The sequence below is a fragment of the Rutidosis leptorrhynchoides genome, chromosome 11, assembly GCF_046630445.1.
Source record: "Rutidosis leptorrhynchoides isolate AG116_Rl617_1_P2 chromosome 11, CSIRO_AGI_Rlap_v1, whole genome shotgun sequence".
NCBI lineage: Eukaryota > Viridiplantae > Streptophyta > Magnoliopsida > Asterales > Asteraceae > Rutidosis > Rutidosis leptorrhynchoides.
This window is the reverse complement of record NC_092343.1, coordinates 220,166,213-220,173,911: the sequence shown is the minus strand read 5'-3', so window position 1 is coordinate 220,173,911 and position 7,699 is coordinate 220,166,213.

Sequence of the window (7,699 nt, the reverse complement as noted above, 5' to 3'; positions counted from 1 at the left end):
GTGAGCAGAATCTGGCCAGGCGATTCTGCGCGCCGCGCGGGGATGTGGCGCGCCGCGCCACTACCTGGGCAGAGAATTCTGGTCAGTTTTTCCAAGTGTGCACGAACCAAAACCTTTTCCAACCCAATTCTTGACCCGCAAACACTTATAATGCCTATCATATATCATCGAAAAGGTATTTTGACGAGGAATACAACTAACCATATATCATCAATCAAAAACATCATTTACAATAACCGAAAACTCGTCAATTGATCAAGAAAGGTTTATTTTCAAAGTTTCAAGTTCGTAAAACGTATTTTATGATTCGGGAATCCAATTTACACATACGATATGCCGTTTTGAAGGTAATGAAGCATACATTACTACTAAACACTAACAATTAACACTCCATGGCATTTAAGCATCCAAAAGTTCATGTCAAGAACTATCAAACCCTAGTCAAACATCACAAAATCATTAATCGGGTTTTTGAAGTTTTCTTAATCAACCTACACATCCAAATGTGGCTAATGATACTAGTAACACAATTAAAACATGCACTTTAACAATCTAACAACATTAACTCATCCAAAATCAAGGATTAAGCAAACCCATTTCAAAAACTCAAACTAGTTACTCCAAACCACAAATCGAGCAAACAAAACATATATTCATGTTACACACGAGCCATAGACACTAACTAACACAATTTCAAGTATATAAAACGAATTTAGAGAAATTTAGTGTTTTAGAAATGTTACCCAAAATGGATGAAATTGGTACCAAATCGAAGATGATGATGAGAGGATCACGAATATGTAATTTGTTTTGAAGTTTGCTTCCCGATCCGAATTTAGATGATGAATTATGTTTGTGTTCTTGAGAGAAAAGAGAAAGAAAGAGAGAGAGATGGAGGGATTGAATGGTGGTGATTGGGGTGGACTAGTTGACCTAGTCAACTAGTTTGCCCCGTGTCAATTTTAGTCCCTCGAGTTTAGAAGCGGGTGCGGGATTTAACCAAACGAATATTTTAAAAACGCTCGAGTAGACGAGTGATGTAATAATTAAATAACGAGAATATTATAAACGTTAGTCAACGGAAATTGGGAATTTAAATAGCGAAAGATATTATTTAAAAAAAAAGACGGTGTTAAAAATAAATTTAACGGAAAAACGCGGGATGTTACATAAACAATGGGTTAACAACATTCAACAAGATCGTTAACCTAAAGGTTTCAAAACAACATTTACATGTAACGACTAACGATGACTTAACGACTCAGTTAAAATGTATATACATGTAGTGTTTTAATATGTATTCATACACTTTTGAAAGACTTCAAGACACTTATCAAAATACTTCTACTTAACAAAAATGCTTACAATTACATCCTCGTTCAGTTTCATCAACAATTCTACTCGTATGCACCCGTATTCGTACTCGTACAATACACAGCTTTTAGATGTATGTACTATTGGTATATACACTCCAATGATCAGCTCTTAGCAGCCCATGTGAGTCACCTAACATATGTGGGAACCATCATTTGGCAACTAGCATGAAATATCTCATAAAATTACAAAAATATGAGTAATCATTCATGACTTATTTACATGAAAACAAAATTACATATCCTTTATATCTAATCCATACACCAACGACCAAAAACACCTACAAACACTTTCATTCTTCAATTTTTTTCATCTAATTGATCTCTCTCAAGTTCTATCTTCAAGTTCTAAGTGTTCTTCATAAATTCCAAAAGTTCTAGTTTCATAAAATCAAGAATACTTCCAAGATTGCAAGTTTACTTCCAAATTTTCTAAATCCATTCCAAGTAATCATCCAAGATCAAGAAACCTTTGTTACTTACAGGAGGTTATCTTTCTAATACAAGGTAATAATCATATTCAAACTTTAATTCAATTTCTATAACTATAACAATCTTATTTCGAGTGGAAATCTTACTTGAAATTGTTTTCGTGTCATGATTCTGCTTCAAGAACTTTCAAGCCATCCAAGGATCCTTTGAAGCTAGATCTATTTTTTTCATTTCGAGTAGGTTTATCCAAGGAACTTGAGGTAGTAATGATGTTCATAACATCATTTGATTCATACATATAAAGCTATCTTATTCGAAGGTTTAAACTTGTAATCACTAGAACATAGTTTAGTTAATTCTAAACTTGTTCGCAAATAAAAGTTAATACTTCTAACTTGACTTTTAAAATCAACTAAACACATGTTCTATATCTATATGATATGCTAACTTAATGATTTAAAACCTGAAAACACGAAAAACACAGTAAAATCGGATTTATGCCGTCGTAGTAACACCGCGGGCTGTTTTGGGTTAGTTAATTAAAAACTATGATAAAATTTGATTTAAAAGTTGTTATTCTGGGAAAATGATTTTTATTATGAACATGAAACTATATCCAAAAATTATGGTTAAACTCAAAGTGGAAGTATGTTTTCTAAAATGTCATCTAGACGTCGTTCTTTCGACTGAAATGACTACCTTTACAAAAACGACTTGTAACTTATTTTTCCGACAATAAACCTATACTTTTTCTGTTTAGATTCATAAAATAGAGTTCAATATGAAACTATAGCAATTTGATTCACTTAAAACGGATTTAAAATGAAGAAGTTATGGGTAAAACAAGATTGGATAATTTTTCTCATTTTAGCTACGTGAAATTGGTAATAAATCTATTCCAACCATAACTTAATTAACTTGTATTGTATATTATGAAATCTTGAGATACCATAGACACGTATACAATGTTTCGACCTATCATGTCGACACATCTATATATATTTCAGAACAACCATAGACACTCTATATGTGAATGTTGGAGTTAGCTATACAGGGTTGAGGTTGATTCCAAAATATATATAGTTTGAGTTGTGATCAATACTGAGATATGTATACACTGGGTCATGGATTGATTCAAGATAATATATATCGATTTATTTCTGTACATCTAACTGTGGACAACTAGTTGTAGGTTACTAACGAGGACAGCTGACTTAATAAACTTAAAACATCAAAATGTATTAAAAGTGTTATAAATATATTTTGAACATACTTTGATATATATGTACATATTTGTTATAGGTTCGTGAATCGACCAGTGGCCAAATCTTACTTCCCGACGAAGTAAAAAATCTGTAAAAGTGAGTTATAGTCCCACTTTTAAAATCTAATATTTTTGGGATGAGAATACATGCAGGTTTTATAAATGATTTACAAAATAGACACAAGTACGTGAAACTACATTCTATGGTTGAATTATCGAAATCAAATATGCCCCTTTTTATTAAGTCTGGTAATCTAAGAATTAGGGAACAGACACCCTAATTGACGCGAATCCTAAAGATAGATCTATCGGGCCCAACAAGCCCCATCCAAAGTACCAGATGCTTTAGCACTTCGAAATTTATATCATGTCCCAAGGAGGATCCCGGAATGATGGGGATATTTATATATATGCATCTTGTCAATGTCGGTTACCAGGTGTTCACCATATGAATGATTTTTATCTCTATGTATGGGATGTGTATTGAAATATGAAATCTTGTGGTCTATTGTTACGATTTAATATATATAGGTTAAACCTATAACTCACCAACATTTTTGTTGACGTTTAAAGCATGTTTATTCTCAGGTGAATACTAAGAGCTTCCACTATTGCATACTAAAATAAGGACAAGATTTGGAGTCCATGTTTGTATGATATTGTGTAAAAACTGCATTCAAGAAACTGATTTCGATGTAACATATTTGTATTGTAAACCATTATGTAATGGTCGTGTGTAAACAGGATATTTTAGATTATCATTATTTGATAATCTACGTAAAGCTTTTTAAACCTTTATTTATGAAATAAAGGTTATGGTTTGTTTTAAAAATGAATGCAGTCTTTGAAAAACGTCTCATATAGAGGTCAAAACCTCGCAACGAAATCAATTAATATGGAACGTTTTTAATCAATAAGAACGGGACATTTCACATACTTATAATAAAATCATGTTAACTATATATATAACCATATAATGACAACCCGGAAATTTCAGGCCAAATTTAAACGTAATCTTTATATGATTTCAACATGATAAGCAAAGTCTATTAAATTGAATTTCAAAAAGATTTTTGAACTGTTTCATATATTCATTTACCCTTCGACTATTTCCGACGATTCACGAACACTAGTTTGTATATATATATATATATATATATATATATATATATATATATATATATATATATATATATATATATATATATATATATATATATATATATATATATATAATATTTTGAATTAATAAAGTATATTTTAAACCTTAGGATTTAAAAATATAAAATAATAAATAGAATACTTAAATTACCATTATACATATATATTATTATGAGTCTATATATGAATAATATATTGTGATACATAATATATGATAAATATTATTATATACTATAGTGTAAATTTAATATATTAATTACAAGTTAAAATGTAAATGATATATCAATTTTATTATTATTGCTTTCATTATTATAACTAATGTTACTATTGATATTAATATTTGTATTATTAATATCACTAATTCTAATATGAGATATAAAATAAATAAAATTTTGATAAGTATAAGTTATTATTTTCATTTATCATTATAATTAATATTATTTTAAGTATCATTAATAAGATTATTATTATTATTATCATTATTAGAAATAAAAATTTATTTAAATTATTAGTATCAATATTATCATATTACTATTGTTATCAATAATATTATTACTATTAAAATTAATATTAGTATTATTAACTATTAGTAATAATAATATATTTATAATTGCTAAATATAAAAATTTAAGAACTATATGTATATATATATATATATATATACATACAGATACATTATATGAATCTGTTAACTGTCTCTATCCCTTTTCCTATTTTCTCTCTTATTTTTCTTCTACTCAAACGATTCTATCGACCACCATGACTACGCAACAATCGATCGTACCAGGGTTACTGCTCCAATTATTCGTTTATCACCTTTATCATCTATTATTTATACTGCTATCAAGGAATTAAAACAGAAAAGAAATATACAAAGCTCGAAACACCCTGTTCTTCACACAAATTATTCAAAACTCGATTTCGAAAGAAATTTCAAAAACTAATAATGCAATGTTGTTAGGAATCCATCACTCAAACTACCTGCAAAATCTCAACATCTAATTCCTCATAACCATTTTGAATTTCGGAGTCAAAGTTTTATATCAAAAAGTCAACCTTATTGTTCATGGTAAAATTCGAACTTATTTTTATGTTTTAAGTTTAATTGATGATCCAGAAAGTTTCTAAGGATCATTTAGAACATATTTCATGCAGGAATTATTATCTAAAACAGCCTTAAATTCATAAGAGAAAATTGTGCGGATAGTCCCTGTGGTTTGTAGCACCCAGCGTGGATTGACAAAGTTGGTGATTTGGGGTCGGATAGTCCCTATGACTTAAAAGTGGAGCAAAGATAGTCTAGTTCACCAACACAGTTAACTTTTTCCGTTAAAATTTAACATGTGTCAAGCATGTGAGGGTAATTTCATCATTTATCATCCCCTATTTATCCATGACTATAAAATACAATAGAATATAATTTAAATCCCAAGACTGAGGGTGGGATTTCAATTCCCAAATCTCTCTGTACCAAAAATTAGACAAAACCCACCAATATTTTCTTCTTCCCCACAAACTTCTACAAAACCCACCCACCTGTTTTTTCTTCTTCCCCACAAAGTTCTATACAAAATCCACCTTCGTTCTTATCAAACCCATATTCATGCTCAGTTCTAATTTCCCAATATTTTATTTTTACCTAAAATATATCATATCAACAACAACATCAACTGATGCTTAGTTCTAACATATATTATATCATATATTAAAAATCAAAACCTTAATAACTTCATATTTTACAAATCAAATTAGTATCGGTTTGAAGATATTGGCCATGGTGGTGGTTGTTGAAGATCTCGGCCATGGTGGTGGTTGTTGAAGATCTCGTCCATGGCAATGGTGGTGGTTGAAGATCTTGATCATGGCGGTGGTGGTGGCTGAAGATTTCGGAGAGCATCGGTTGAAGTCCTTTGATTTTCTACATTCTCTCTTTTTTTAGGGTTTCTTAATCCCTAATTCGAAGTTTGGGTTTGAAATCTAATTCAAAGTAAATTAAGATTCATGGTGGAAGACCCAACAAAAATACAAGATTCATGGGTCCAAATCCGATTGGGTGGAACGAGTCAGCAGAAGAGAACGATGATGGTGGAAGACCCATCAGAAGGTGGAGTCTGGTCGGTGATGACGATAGTGTTGTCGTAGCTGCAAAATCGTTTTCGTCAGATCTGGACCACCACCACCACTGGCCTCAAACCTCATATCCGTCGGATCTTGTCGTTGCAGCTGCTATCTCCGTCAGATTTGTTGTGAGTTATAGTTGCATCTTGTAGGTTTGATTATGATTTTACGTATTTTTTCGTGGGTTTAGGTTTAATTTATTGTTTAACTTTAGTCTTATTATTTAAATTTATGAACTAGTTAAATTATTGCAAGATGTTGATGGTGTACATGAAAATTTTGGGGTTTTTTATTTTAAATGGGTGATTTGTTGGTTTTTTTTCAATATGTCTTAGTTTGAATTGGTCAGATGCTCGTATGTTTTAGTTTGAATTGGTTTTTATCTTTTCAAAAGTTAGGATTATTATTTGTGAGTGATGAAAATGAGGTATACTGTTATTACTGCTATTATGAGTATTAAAAAGGATTTTTAGTTTGATTGTGGATGAGGATGAAGATGAAGGAGATAAAAATAAGAATGAAGATGAAGGATGAAGATGGAGGAGATAAAAATAAGAAAGTAAAGGTTAAATGACAAAAATACCCTCAGGTGCTTGTCACATGACTAACTTTAACGGAAAAATTTAACGGAGTTAGTGAATTGGACTATCCTTGCTCCACTTTTAAATCACAAGGACTAACCACACTCAAATCACCAACTTTGTCTATCCACGCTGGGTGCTACAAACCACAGGGGCTATCCGCGCAATTTTCTCAATTCATAATAAAGATTTGAGTTTATAATGTTCTTGATTCAAATATTCAAAAACTAGAAATTGATTTCAATTGTAAAAAGTAATAATACAAAGTTATTAGGAATCGTTCACTTAAACTTTCTGCAAAGTCTCAAATCTCAATTCCTAATAACGAATCCAAATTTATGAGTCAAAGTTTCAAATTCAAAAATCAAACTTTGTTCTACAATTAAATTAAAGTTTTAGGTGTCGTTCCTGTTGAAATTAAGTATTCATAAAGTTTCTATGAATCATTTGAAACATAATTCGTGTTATAACAATCATCTAAAACGGTCTAGAAATTGAAAACATTTTTTTTTTCACATATAGCTTGCGACAGCAGCTAATTTTTTTAAAAAAAAATTTTATTTATTTATTAATCATTCCTAACTGGAAACTGTGTTTCAATTAAGATATATAAAATCCGTTAATTAGTGATATGAAGGGATTGAACTCTGGTTAATTTGATTACTGGAGAAGATTAGAGAAACAGCAGTCATGGGTTAAACAAATTTGAATATAATCAGAAAAAACGTGATAGCGAAATGGTATAGAGTGTTGGGGTTTAATCAAAGGGT